The sequence below is a fragment of the Bison bison genome, unplaced genomic scaffold (genome assembly GCF_000754665.1).
Source record: "Bison bison bison isolate TAMUID 2011002044 unplaced genomic scaffold, Bison_UMD1.0 scf7180017864181, whole genome shotgun sequence".
In the NCBI taxonomy this organism is placed as follows: domain Eukaryota; kingdom Metazoa; phylum Chordata; class Mammalia; order Artiodactyla; family Bovidae; genus Bison; species Bison bison.
In genome coordinates this window covers 6,961,639-6,974,335 of record NW_011494753.1, presented here as the reverse complement: position 1 = coordinate 6,974,335, position 12,697 = coordinate 6,961,639, and positions in this window count along the sequence as shown.

Here is a 12,697-nt window from a genome sequence, read left to right as displayed (position 1 = left end):
CCTGCGCCGTGGCAGCCTGGCACTCTGGGCCGCTGCCCCTGACCTCAGACGTGGGGTAAGTCCTCTTGGCCGCCTCCCCTCGGGCATGGGGGTCCTCTGGGCTTCTGCCCCTGACCTCCGACGTGGGGTAGCTCCTCTCGGCCGCGCTCAGTGCTCTGGTTGCAGCCGCCCACGCTAAATGCTAAACTGAGGATTTATAATCATGTGTCACAAGAAAAGCTGAACAATAGTAAATAATTACCTGCTTGCCTGCTAAATCACTTCAGTGGTGTCCAACTCTTTGCAACCCTATAGGTAGCCCACTAGGCTCCTCTGTCTACGGGATTCTCCAGGCAAGAATACTGGAGTGGGTTGCCATGCCCTCCTTCAGGGGATCTTCCCGACCCAGGGATGTAAACCACATCTCTTCTGTCTCCTGCGTTGGCAGGTGGGTTATTTACCACTAGCGTCACCTGGGAAGCCCTCAAATAATGACATGGTAATAAATTTTTTGTTACTTGGCCTCTAAAAACCTCTTGACTCATTTATAATATGGGCAAAATAATAAGACTACTATAGAAGTTTATTATGAAGATTAAATTAAATAATATGCGTTTAGAACAGTAGCTGGTGTGTATGGTAAAGTGTTCAATAAATGTAAGCTTACATTATGTGGGGAGAAAAGCAAAAGATGGTTGTGCAGAAGGAACAGTTTAGTAAGTACCTAGGAAATTCTTTGCAGACAGAATGCATGTAGAGGTGGGTTTTATTCTATGCCCACCTACAAGACTCTGTGGTTTCTGCCCCTTATCCTAAGTACACTAAACTAAAAAGAAATTCGTAGGCTGCAGCTTGAGCTTTCTTTCATCAGTTGCTCCACTTAGGATCAGGCCTTTTCACACAGAAGAAAAGGCTTTCTGGGTCCTCTTTCACTTCTCACAGTCTGTATGTGGATTGGGTGCCAAGAATTCTGTTCCAAAATGAATGGGCACAAATCAGTCACATTTCTTGAGTCAGGTTGGAATTTAATTGTTTTTAATCAGAGACTTCTGGAAAGTGTATAGAATGAAGAGTTCAATGGGGTCTTTCCACTGTTAGGAAGTTCAACATAGAATAGTTTTAAGTTTCAGAATGTGAATAGAGGGAACACGTCAGGATTGATTTTTCTAAAACAATTTTGAAGAAAGAAAAGAAAAAACTTTTATTACATTTTAATTTTAGCTTTAGTTCTGGGCTTTGAGACAGTACATGAAAAAAAAAAAAAAAAGACTAATGTCCTCAACTCAGCTTTGCACATATTGTTCTCCAATAAGTACAAGGTAAAATTTGGCCAGCTCCTGATGTGATTCCAATTACAAAATGTACGATACAAGATTTTATGGAAGTTCTTCTGAACCCAAGGTCTCCCCAGATGGAGGCTTTGAGGCAAAAGAAATCTAATGATATCTAAAGAGGAGATAGACCAAACAGCATAAATGTGAACAGCATCAGAAGGTCTGGATTTTATCTTTCTTCATCCCCTAAACAGATCCCTTTCCTTCTTTGGCCCTTATTTTTTCATCTGTAGGAAAATGATTAGGTTAGCTCAGAGAATCTTAATTTAAGATCTTTGCCTGTTAGGTGGATCCTAAGTGGTATGATAATCACAAAACCCCATGCAAAATTTTGTGCACAGTAGATTTCTGGAGAGGAGGGCCATAGTTTTGCTTTCATCAGAGTCTCAAAAAAATCCAGGTGGCAGCCCTTGTAGAAGTCTCAAAGCAGCTCTTCATCACTTAAAATAAATAATTTTATGATCTTGGCAGTTAGGATTGTTAGGAAGCAGATTAAAGACCTATGTTTAAGAGAGGCAAGACTGATCCATTTTCATTACTTGTAATTAGTCCGTTTTATTTAGTGAAAAATAAATATCTAAAATAAGCAGGCTGTCAATAAAAAAGGCATTATGAGAATCCAGAGGTCAACTTTCTTGCCCTATAAAAGCCATAGTACATAGCAAACATGTTTGTTTTTCTAATTTACTTATTTGTCTGCATTGGGTCTTAGCTGTGGCACATGGGAGCTTTATTGTGTCAGGCAAAATATTGTCATTGCAATGTGTGGGCTCAGTAGTCTTGGCTCGCGGGCTTAGTTGCCCTGCTGCATGTGGGGTTTTAGTTCCCTGATCAGGGAACAAACCCGAGTCCTCTGCTTTACAAGGTGGATCCTTAACCACTGGACTACCAGGGCAGTCCCACAAATATGTTTTTATTTGTATTTTTGAAGTATAATTTACATACAACAAAGTGCACAAATCTTACATGTACAGCTCGATGAATCTATACGTACACAAACCTGCAAAACCTGCCCAGCACCCCATAAGTCTCCCTTCTATTCCCCAAATATCACCTCTACCAAACATAGTTACTATTCTGACCTCTGTCATCATAGGTAAGTTTTGCCTGTTCTTGAACTTTATGTAGATGGCATCATACAGGATGTAAAACTACTAGCATATACCTTTCTGCTCTGTTGGGAAGCAGTATGGTGCCAGGGAAAGAGGACAGACAATTTTGGAATCAGAAACACAGTGCTTGAATCAGTCTCCATAGCTCACCCACTTTGTTATCTTGAACAAATGACTTAATCTTTTTAAAATTCTGTAAAAAACAAAACAAAAACAAAACACTGTAGTAATAAAAACCTGTCTGGCAAGTCTTATGCTGCTGCTGCTAAGTCGCTTTAGTCGTGTCCGACTCTGTGAGACCCCATAGACGGCAGCCCACTAGGCTCCCTGGTCCCTGGGATTCTCCAGGCAAGAACAATGGAGTAGGTTGCCATTTCCTTCTCCAATGCATGAAAGTGAAAAGTGAAAGTGAAGTAACTCAGTCGTGTCCGACTCTCAGCGACCCCACAGACTACAGCCCACCGGGCTCCTCTGTCCATGGGATTTTCCAGGCAAGAGTACTGGAGTAGGGTGCCATTGCCTTCTCCAGTAAGTCTTATGAGAGTAGCTTATTAAATACTTTATGTAAGGTGTCTGGCTCACTGAAGGGGCTCAAGTTTGTTTAATTTTCCTTTCCTTCTCCCTAGAAAATTTCTATTCCACCTTCTATATCCTGGGTCTAGGAGTGCTTCCTAAAGGAGGCCTTTTCTAACTTCCTACCAAGCAAAATTGCTATTTTCTTGGGTCTCTTTATTTCATTAATGTGCTTTGTATGTTCCTCTGCTATAGCATTTAGCACAGTCTACTGTCAGACATGACTAAACAAAAACAACTGTAGCTATTTGTTGCTATTACTACAAGAATTTGAGAGTCTTGTGGTCAGGAACTATGTAATTTCACCTGTATTTCACCAGTGCCCTTACTAATAAGAGAAATTCAATAAATTTTTGTGGAATAAATGAATTCTGCTCTACTGGCATTCTTTTAGAAGTATGTACTGTAGATAGCAGAATTAACTTTGAAACTATTAAGAGAAAGAATGTGTAGATTTTGAGTTTGTTAAAATGTGTGTTTCAATGATTAGTGGCTTAAAAAACAAAGCAATACTTTATATACATGGTACAGACACTGCGTTACAGGCGCATTTCCATGAAAATAAGTGAGATTTGGCACAATAAACAACTTACATGGAAAGGCTAACAAATGGAATGAGTTTGTAACTTTTCCAAAGTTGGAAAACACAAGACAAAGGAAGAGACTACAGGGCAGTGAATGAAGGAGCAACTTATACCGAATGGTCACACAATTAGAGGAATTTCGTTGATTGTTTAATCGTTTATTAGTCTTTTGAGAAGAGAAGATGTGGAAATTCCAGGGTTACAATGGAATCTTAGAAGATGACAGAAAATATGTAGGTGGGTGGGTGTCATGTTAAGTATACTTAGAACGTACTTTCATTTCTAAGGAGTATCTAAAGTGTGTGTTGCTGTTCAGTTGCTAAGTTACATCTGAATCTTTGTGGCCTCTTGGACTGTAGCACACCAGGCCCCTCTGTCCTCCGCTATCTCCTGGAGTTTGCTCAAACTCATGTTCATTGAGTGGGCGATGCCATCTAACCATCTCATCCTCTGCCATCCCCTTCTCCTTTTGCCTTCAATATTTCCCAGGATCAGGGCTTAAGTAGTCATAAAATTGTAATAACCTCTTAGACATAATTGCAACAAATTCAATTTAACTGTTTCTTATTGAATGCGATTTCCCTCAATTAAACAAGGATCTGTCCCAATGATCAAATGTAATGATAGCTCCATCCTGAAATTGAAGCCATCCTTTACATCCGGCAATTCACATTTATGGCCCTACAGCAGTTACACCCATCTCTGGCCCTAAAGGCAGCCTAAGTGGACAGATATTAGAGTGCCTTCCCTGACTTACTCCCTGCACACATAGGGTGACCACACCTCCTGGTTGACCTGGCATAATTATTAATCGTGTCCACTTTCACACTCAAAAATATCCCAAAATGAGTTGACAAATTTTGTCACCTTACCTTTGGGCCTCACACACAACCTGTCCAGTCCTCTCTCAGCCCCCCTCTCCCCACATCCCATGCTTTATTAAGCCTCAGAACCCTTTCCCACATTCTTTCCCTCAAGTTCTCATCAATTAGTCCTTGAAGTGTTAGTCAAACACATCAGCAGTAAACATCAAGAATGCAAAGCAGGAAGGGATGAAAGTTGGTTAAAGAAGGCAGTGAAAGAAGGAGTAAAAGGAGGAGGAAGATTGTATACTAAGGTTTTCTTACAAATTATCATGAAATTTATTTCCTTTTGGCATTACGAAACTAGCTTTGAAGACGGTTTTGTGAGAGGAAACCCCAAACAGAGTGACTTCTTTGAAAGCAGAGTGACTTCTTTGAAAGATGCCACTTGCCGAACCTGTAAGTTTTGGAGTGTTTATGGGAACAAAACACAGGACTGCTTTGTAAGCACATCAGGCATTCAAGACTTACGTGTTGTCAGATCCGCTGACAAAGAGAAAAACGTTCCTATGATTGCAACTCCGTACAAGGTGCTGTTCAGGCGCTTGTGAGAAATTTGTGCCTCTTTTTTTTTTTCTTGGTTCGCTATCTGGACACTTTTGAGGTTGATTGCTGTTAAAAAAAAAAAAGATTTGTCCTACAGTGTAGTACAGAAACAAAGGAGTTACACAAGTATGGCATGTGTACTTATTTATTTTAGGAAAATCAGTATATACAAATAGAGAAAAAAATGATCAGAAATCCCGTTCTTTTAAAAAATATATTTTTTGTTTTTGGTTGTGCTGGGTCTTTGTTGTTACACGTGGGCTTTCTCTAGTTGCACTGAGCAGGGGCTACTCTCTAGTTGAGCTGTTCGGGCTTCTCACTGTGGTGGCTTTTCCTGTCGTGGAGCACAGGCTCTGGGGTACACGGGCTTCAGTAGTTGCAGCACAGGGGTTCATTAGTTGCGTCTCTCGGACTCTAGAGCTTGGCTCAGCAGCTGTGGCACGTAGGCTTAGTTGTTCTGCAGCCTGTGGGATCTTCCCACACCAGAGATCGAACTGTGTCCTCTGCATTACAAAGCAGGTTCTTAACCATTGGATCACCAGGAAAGCCCAGAAATCCCATTCTTAAAAATGATTACTATAAACATTGGTGTTGAACTTTACAGAGGTTTTCTGTATGCTTTATATACACTTTTAAAGGCAGATACATTTTATGTAAAAATAAGATTAAAAAGGAAGCAGCTACTATCAATAAAATAGTTCAAGAAAGCCAAGGAGCATAGCCCAGAATGACCTACAAAGTCTAGAGACCCCTTAAAAATCCTCAGCAAGTATCCACATTCCATTTCAGGAATATTGACTTATGAAATAATAATAAGAGAAATATCATAACTCATGTCCAATATAGAGCTTAATATATGGAAAGAATTGTAATATATGACAACAGCAGCAGTAAGGTATGTGGTGGGTAGTAACTGTAACTACAGTTTTCTAAAATCTTTGCATTGTTCAAGAGGTGGTGAAAGTCCTAATTTATATTAGGGAAGTTTCCATAAGTCAAGGATGCATATTATCATCTGCTTTATAACACTAACATCAGTAAGATAATGCATAACTAGCAAGCAAGCTCATAGAGGAAAAAATAAAATAATAAAAAGGAATATTTTAATTTAAAAAGGCAAGGAAAGAGAGAAAAAAGAACATAGAATGTACTGGACAGGTTGAAAAGAAACCATAAGATAATTGGTTTAAGCCCAATTAATTAATTAATTAATTAAGTCACTGTATCAAATATGAATGGAATAAATACTCCAATTAGAAAAGCAAAAAATTTAAGACTGAATGTAAAACTTCAAATATTTGCTGCTTTCAATAAATACACCTTAACTATAAAAACACAGTGATGCTGAAAATAAATGAATAGAAAAATATATATCTGCAACCAGTAATCAAAAGAACCCTGATGCTGTTATACTAATATCAGACAAGATAGTCTTGATCATGAAAGGCTTTAATAAAGGTAAAGATAACATTTCATAATGTTAAAATCTCAATATTTCATCTTTCTTAAGCACACAGTGCTCTTTAAATTTGTAGAATATCTGAAGGTGATTGATTTCCTTTAATTTTTCATTTTTGATAAAATGATACAGATGTTCTCATTTAAGTATTATATCTTAATCTCATAAAAAGGTAAGAATTATCCCATAGGACCTTTAGAAATGATAATTTTCTGTTTATTGATTTCATAAATCCATATTTGTTTAGAATTAACCCCATATTTATCACAGCAATTCTGGTAAGAGAGTCATAGTGAAGACCACTTGTGTTCTAGAATAGAGCCATATCTGTAGCAGAGAATTTTATTTGAGCAGAGAGTTACACTCTATTTTAACCTTGAAAATCATCTACAGTTATGCTATTGTGCCTTGCTAAAGAGTGAACATTTGCCTATGAAGACATTTGCGAGGACAGGTCTCTATCCTTTTTTACCTTAAACCAATAGTCACCGTATGGTACTGTATTCATACAATGTACAATACATGAGTCTGAGGATCAAAGAGTGGAAGTAGGAGGGCCAACTCACCATCACTCCCAAAAATTCATTTGAAGAATTTGTTCTTCCTGGCTCCACAATGTCTAGGTCCTGTGCTTCTGTAGATCTCAGATTCCAGAAAGAGTACACTTCCACCAGGGAACAAAGAATCCTATTTAACTTAATACTATGACTGCCACCCTGCCACTTTGGGGTCTTTGTGCCAGTGGAAAGGAGCTCCTACCTTGTGGGGGAAAATGACTTTGATAATCATGAGGAGGTGGACCTGTTGCTATGTATGGGGCAATCAGGAACGTTTGGCACTTGGGTGATCCAGTAAGGAACCGCTTGATATTCCATGGTCAGTTTTAAATGTAAGCGGAAAAATTCAGCAACCATGACCTGATAATGGTATGGAGCTCAGGATCCCCAGAAATGAGGATTTAGGCAACTCACTAGACAAATCACATTTTGTTGTTGTTTAGTTACTGAGTTGTGCCTGACTCTTTGCAACCCCATGAACTGCAGCACTCCAGGCTTCCCTGTCCTCTACTATATCCTGGTATTTGCTCAAATTCATGCCTATTGAGTCAATGGTGCTTGTAACCATCTCAGTCTCTGCCATCCTCTTCTTTTGCCTTCAGTCTTTCCCAGCATCAGGGTCTTTTCCAGTGAATCAGTTCTTCACACCAGGTGGCCAAAGTATAGGAGCTTCAGCTTTAGCATCAGTCCTTCCAATGAATATTCAGGGTTGATTTCCTATAGGATTGACTGATTTCATCTCTTTGCTGTCCAAGGGACTCTCAAGAGTCTTCTCTAGCACCACAGTTCAAAAGCATCACTTCTTCTGCACTCGGGCTTCTTTATGGTCCAACTCCCACATCCGTACATGAATGACTACTGGAAAAACCATAGCTTTGACTAATGGACCTTTGTCAGCAAAGTGATGTTTTTGCTTTTTAATATGTTATATAGGTTTGTCATAACTTTGCTTCCAAGGAGCAAGCATCTTTTAATGTCATGGCTGCAGTCACAGTCTGCAATGATTTTGAAGCCCCAGAAAGGAAAATCTGTCACTGCTTCCACTTTTGTCCCTTATACTTGCCATGAGGTGATAGGACCAGATGCTATTATCTTAGTTTTCTGAATGCTGAGTTTTAAGCCAGCTTTTTCACTCTCCTCTTTTACCCTCATCAAGAGACTCTTTAGTTCCTCTTCTCTTTCTGCCATTAGAGTGGTGTCATTTATGTATCCGTGGTATCATCTGATATTTCCTAGAGGTTGTTGATATTTCCCCCAGCAATCTTGATTCCAGCTTGCGATTCATCCATCCTGGCATTTCACATGATGTACTCTGCATAGACGTTAAATAAGCAGGGAGACAATATTCAGCCTTGTACTCCTTTCCCAATTTTGAACCAGTTAGCCATTCTATGTCCAGTTCTAACTGTTGCTTCTTGACCCACATACTGGTTTCCCAGGAGACAGGTAAGGTAGTCTAGCACTCCTGTCTCTTTAAGAATTTTCCACAGTTTCTTGAGATCCACATAGTCAAAGGTTTAGTGTAGTCAATGAAGCAGAAGTAGATGTTTTTCTAGAACTCCCTTGCTTTCTCCATGATTCAACAGATGTTGGCAATTCGATCTCTGGTTCCTCTGCCTTTTCTAAACCCATCTTGTACATTTGAAATTTCTCAGCTCATGTACTGCTGAAGCCTAACTTAAAGGATTTTCAACATAATCTTGCTAGCAGGTGAAATGAGTGCAGTTGTACAGTAGTTTGAACATTCTTTGGCATTGCCCTTCTTTAGAACTGGAATGAAAACCGAACTTTTCCAGTCCTGTGGCCACTCCTGAGTTTTCCAAATTTGCTGGCATATTGAGTGCAGCACTTTCATAGCCTCATCTTTTAGAATTTTAAATAGCTCAGCTAGAACTCCGTCACCTCCACTAGCTTTGTAGTAATGCTTCCTAAGACCCACTTACCTTCACACTCCAGGACATCCAGCTTTAGGTGAGTGACCACATCATGGTGGTTATCCGGATCATTAAGATCTTCTTTGTAAGACACAGTTCTTCTGTGTCTTCTTGTCACCTCTTCTTAATATCTTCTGCTTCTGTTAGGTCCTTGCCTCTTCTGTCCTTCATAATGCCCATCCTTGCATGAAATGCTCCCTTGACATCTCCAGTTTTCTCAAAGAGCTCTCTAGACTTTCCCATTCTATCGTTTTCCTCTATTTCTTTGCATTGTTCATTGATGAATGCCTTCTTATCTCTCCTTGCTTCTCTGAAACTCTGCATTCAGTTGCATGTATCTTTCCCTTTCTCCCTTACCTTTTGCTTCTCTTCTTTCCTTGGCTATTTGTAAAGCTTCCTCAGACAGCTACTTTGCCTTCTTGTATTTCTTTTTCTTTGGAATGGCTTGGGTCACTGCCTCCTATACAATGTTATGAACCTCCATCCATAGTTCTTCTGGCACTCTGTCTCCTGGGTCTAATCCTTTGAATCTATTTGTCACCTCCACTGTGTACTCATAAGGGATTTGACTTAGGTCATATCTGAATGGCCTAGTGGTTTTCCCTACTTTCTTCAATTTAAGGCTGAATTTTGCAATATGGAATTCATGATCTGAGCCACAGTCAGGTCCAAGTCTCATTTTTGCTGTCTGTATAGAGCTTCTCCATCTTTGGCTGCAAAGAATATAATTAATCTGATTTTGGTAATGACCATCTAGTGATGTCCATGTATAGAGTCATCTCTTGTGTGATTGGAAGAGGGTGTTTGCTATGACCAGCATGTTCTCTTGACAAAACTCTTTGCCTTGCTTCATTTTGTACTCCAAGGCCAAACTTGCCTGTTACTTCAGGCATCTCTTGACTTCCCACTTTTGCATTCCAATCCCCTATGATGAAAAAGACATCTTTTTTTGGCGTGAGTTCTAGAAGATGTTGTAGGTCTTCATAGAACCCTTCAAGTTCACCTTCTTTGGTGATGGTTGTGGTGGTTGTGGCACAATCGGTGGTTGTGGCATAGAGTTGGATTACTGTGATGTTGAATGGTATGCCTTGGAAATGAACTGAGATCATGCTGTAGTACTGCATTTCAAACTCTTTTGTTGACTTTGAGGGCTAATCCATTTCTTCTAAGAAATTCTTGCCCACAGTAGTAGATATAATGGTCATCTGAATTAAATTCACCCATCCCAGTCCATTTTAGTTCACTGATTCCTAAGAAGTCGATGTTCATTTACCATCTCCTGCTTGACCACATCCAATTTCCCTGATTCATGGACCTAACATTCCAGGTTCCTATGCAATATTGTTCTTTATAGTATCAGACTTTACTTAACAAAATATGCATAACGGTCAATCATCACTATAACCAGTACTCTTGCCTAGAAAATCCCATGGATGGTGGAGCCTGGTAGGCTGCAGTCCATGGGGTCGCTAAGAGTCGGACATGACTGAGCAACTTCACTTTCACTTTTCACTTTCATGCATTGGAGAAGGAAATGGGAACCCACTCCAGTGTTCTTGCCTGGAGAATCCCAGGGATGGGGGAGCCTGGTGGGCTGCCATCTATGGGGTTGCACAGAGTCGGACACGACTGAAGTGACTTAGCAGCTTAGCAGCAACTGGTCATAATAAGGTTAGAGGTGATATTTATTACTTCCTTCTTTCACTATTCATTTGTGCTTCTATTGTTATTTGTCTATGCTTTAGCTAGTTGTGGCCCTTTACCTAGGTAGTGACCCCAACCTTCATTCCTGAAGGATTCAAATCTTTAGTGGTCTTGCCTTTTTTGGGTTCTTTGTTTAATCTTTTATACTAGAGATGGAAAAACAAGGGATGCCCCAGTGATTCCTCCTAGGTACCAGATAGAATCCTCTCTGCCCTCGTTGTTAATCGGGACAGACCACTCCATCCAGTACTGTAACCTCTCCTCTGGCTATTAGATTAGTGGCACAAGGACCCCAAAATAGTCAGGTGGCCGTTTCAATTTCTCGTTCAATTGGACCATCATTGTGTCCCGTCATGAAAGCATGCCTCCCTTGGGGATATAGCAGATGAGGTAGATGCTTCTCTTCATAACCCTTTGGCCCATCTGAGTCACCTGCAACTGCAGTAGAGGCTACCTGCACAATGAAAGCTTCCCCCCTTCTCTAGTCTCTCCCTCTAGGTTCTCTCACACTCTGCCAAAGGAAAGCCCGGAAATGTGACAGAGTTAATGTCCTTTAATTGGACTTGGTAGGTATATGTCCTGCCTTCCTGTCCTCCAAAAGGACAATTCTGAAGTTTATTCCATACTGTTTTTCAGAGGTTTCTTGGTGATAATGAGCTTCAGTTTCCCATGAGTGATTACTTTCTCATCCTTACACACCTTATTGTCTTTTCTTCTTTCTCTGACTCATTTTCCTCCCTTCATCACTTGTGCTCATTGGAGTGATCTTCCAGATAAATTGCCTGGACACAAGGTTCTGTCTTAGGACATGAACACAAACTAAGACAGGAATCAAGACCTATTAAAAAAAAGAGGAATTTATGACTGGGAGAAGGGAAACTAAATTTTGTCAGTGGCTTATTAGGTATAATAGTTTCCAGAACCTGGGTATTGTGACTGTAAGAGAAACAGCACCATCTGTTGGTCACTGGCTCAGAGCATAAACAGTATCCTGGTAGCACTGGATCTCAGAGATTTGTCCCACAAGTAGTGCTGTAATTGGCCCTTCCCAAGTGGTGCTCAATGGCACCCCACTCCAGTCCTCTTGCCTGGAAAATCCCATGGACGGAGGAGCCTGGTGGGTTGCAGTCCTTGGGGTCGCTGCAAGTCAGACATGACTGAGCGACTTCACTTTCACTTTTCACTTTCATGCATTGGAGGAGGAAATGGCAACCCACTCCAGAATTCTTGCCTGGAGAATCCCAGGGACGGGGGAGCCTGGTGGGCTGCCATCTATGGGGTCGCACAGAGTCGGACACGACTGAAGTGACTTAGCAGCAGTAGCAGCAGCAGCAAGTGGTGCTAGTGTTAAAGAACCTGCCTGCCAGTGCAGGTAGATGTAAGAGACACAGGTTCAATCCCTGGGTCAGGAAGATCCCCTGGAGGAGGGCATGGCAACCTACTCCAGTATTCTTGCCTGGAAAATCCATGGACAGAGGAGCCTGGCGGGCTACAGTCCATAGGGTCACAAGGTTGGGCATGACTGAAGCTACTTAGCACAAACGCAGTGCTGTAATTATGACTTCAGTAGGTCATTCCATCAATCTGTTGGATTAGATGTTCTCAGATGATGGGGTACGTGGTAATATCAGTGAAAAACAAGAGTCTGAGCCAATTTCTCTTGCTTTCAAATGAGATCTTTGGTGAGAAGCAATCTTATACGGATATAATGATAATGAGTCATGGAATCATCACATTCCATAACTCCACAGATCTTGTTGCTGGTAGAACCATTTTGGATAAGGAAAGAAGAAAGAAGTATCTATTTAAGTGAGAATAAATCTCTGGCCCATTTTGATGGAAACGGTCTAATATAATCAGCATGCCCTCAGCGCCCTTGAGGAATAGTGCCATAACAAGGGTTCAATATTGGCTTCTGCTCTTGCAGTCTGAGCTTTCTGCCTTGGGGAGGAAAGTCCACAGTGTGGACCCCTTATCCCTATTGCCATGGCTACTAGTACACAAGCCTGGTGAACAAAGACTGGGAGGCTGAATAATGGAGCCAACAAACAC